Below are 2,767 nucleotides of genomic sequence, written 5' to 3'. Positions count from 1 at the left end.
CTTAAGCAATTGGTAATTAAATATATTTTTGTCCTAAAAAGTGGAAAATTTTGGAAAAAAATTTTCACGAACATTAATTGTCACGCACAACGAGTCTGTGTGGAAAATGTCAGCTCGATTGGATCACGGGAAGTGGGTTAAAAAACTACCGAAAGATTTGCACGGTCCTAAGCAAGCGAACTTAATATAAAGGATTTAAAAATGTGTAACTTTATAATCGATCGTTAAATTCTGTAACCCGATGAACGCTTGTGCCAAACTGACCGGATTTATTGAAGGGGTTTTTGTTTTTTTATTTCCCCCAAAGCTTTGAAAAACACAAGCCGGCCAGGGTACAAAGACAAAGATCCCCCGTGTAGCCTTGACAGACTGTTGGGGCAAGTGCTGCTAGCGAGTAGCACCTATGAAGGCCGGCACGGCACACGAAGGGGGGGTGGGTGGCCAGCACCACGCCCGGCCGCCTTTGTCTCCCCCGGTGGCGATGTTTACTACACACCGCACCCAGGTACTCATTTGAGGCCGAGTCGACCTAGAGGTCGACACGAACCCTGGTCAATTGCATAAGAAGCGAGTGGAAGAACAAAAGCACGGATGCCACCCCTAAACACAATGCCTAAAGGACCCTTTGGTGACCCTAATGCAAAACCGGAGTTGGGGTTGTTGCCAATGACCTTTGACCCACGGACTAATACGTACGGCATCAATTCATATTTGAAGACACCAATTAAATATAACGCGGACCAAACTGTGGACTCCTACGCTTCACTTAGCAGCCTCCCCCACGCAATCCCGACGCGGGGAGAGTGTTGCGCAGATGTCAATTAAGTTTCACATGTCCCCGGAATTGGCGGTGATGCAAAGGGGATGGCACACATTTGTGACACTCAAGGTCAGGGCAAAGTCCACTTTGGCAAAGTTTTAACTTTACACTTTAAACTCGTTGGGTAGTTTGTCATTTTTGCCCATTAGTTCACTAATGGGCAGTAATCTAATCACAATTGTGTGTTTTTTTTTCAAACTTTCTTACCCGTGTTGGCCTCGAAAAGTAATTCCACGAAATCATCCCTTTACAGAAACGTTTTCGTCTCCGTATACGTATACGAGCTCAATCTGCATGTGATTATTAACTTTCGACCCTTTGTACAGCCCACTCCTGGATGAAGGCCCCAGACCCCCCCCCATTCCGTTGGTCCATGGGAGTTGTTTGACGATACTCTGGAACTGCTCAGTCCGGCTCTGCGAAGCCGAGTCGCCCAACGCTGGTTCAGGCTTCGCTCGCTGCCCATGTTAAGATGCGTGTTGAAGAACGGTCAACTGAGCCCGCCACTCCGTGCCGACCGTCAAGAATTATCCGAGAATTTTCATGCGAACCGATGCAAGAGCGATACGTGGCCAATCGGTGATGGGCGTGAGCCACTGGTTTGCCAAAGTTCACGGTTTGAGACCCGGTGGTTGCCTTCCCCACGTTGCCCCCCCGGGGTTAACACAGCGACAGAGTACCCTGTTTTCTGGAAAAAGAAAAAAGCAACGTGTGCGCGCGTTACGGAACCGAGATCCACATTTGATCAAATTACACTCGCGCATCGCTTAATTTGGAGAAAGAAAACTAAATACGACCGTCTTCTTGGTTCTTTCAGTAAAGTCACGTAGAAGGGAAGTAATAAAATAATAAAACATAATAAAATAATTTTCACGACGTTTCGGCTACAACGCAAGCAGCCGTCTTCAGGTGAAGAATGAAACACTGCCAAGCTTGGAGCGTATATATAAGCTGGGTTGGAGGTGGAAGAAGAACGCCTTATATATACGCTCCAAGCTTGGCAGTGTTTCATTCTTCACCTGAGGACGGCTGCTTGCGTTGTAGCCGAAACGTCGTGAGAATGATTTTATTATGTTTTATTTTTATTATTGTATTACTTCCCTTCTACGTGACTTTACCGAAAGAACCAAGAAGATGAATCCCTGCAGTCACGAAAGCTTTAAATCGAAATTTAAATACGACTGCCGAACTAATGCCCGATTGTGGTGGTCACATCACGTGCTGTGCGGGAACTGCCGTCACTGGTTGGGCCCTCTCATCGCCACACATTGACGCGTGGCATTGGAACGGTTGAGAATAGATGTGATGCAATGCACTTTGAATTGCCAACGCATTTACGATATACATTTTATTTTATTTTACCAGGTAAGGCCCACTGAGCTGGATGGATCTTTTTCAGAAGCGACCTGGCCACAAGTGATACACTCAACTAAGTGGCTTATCATGCGCAAATTTAAAGCAGCCAAATATTCTAAAACGCAAGTTTGAGTCTAAATGTGGAGAGAAAACCTGGAGAACCCGGAAAAAAATCGACGCAACCACGGGGAGAACATGCAAACTCCAAATATACATTTCGATTTAAAGCTTTCGTGACTGCAGGGATTCATCTTCTTGGTTCTTTCGGTAAAGTCACGTAGAAGGGAAGTAATAAAATAATAAAAAGAAAACATAATAAAATAATTCTCACGACGTTTCTTCACCTGAGGACGGCTGCTTGCGTTGTGGCCGAAACGTCGTGATAATTATTTTATTATGTGTTATTTTTATTATTTTATTACTTCCAAATATACAGTCGTGAGGGTTGGGATCGAACCCACAAAGTGACGGAGTTAACATCTCGCCACCACGGCGTCCTTATAAACACACCCTATGAACACAAGCCCTTAAAAAAAGAAAATAGCTGCAATATGAACACATCTCACACACACACACGCACGCAGTTCACGG

Source organism: Lampetra fluviatilis, chromosome 56 (assembly GCF_964198595.1).
Source record: "Lampetra fluviatilis chromosome 56, kcLamFluv1.1, whole genome shotgun sequence".
In the NCBI taxonomy this organism is placed as follows: domain Eukaryota; kingdom Metazoa; phylum Chordata; class Hyperoartia; order Petromyzontiformes; family Petromyzontidae; genus Lampetra; species Lampetra fluviatilis.
Note: the sequence above shows the minus strand (reverse complement) of the source record.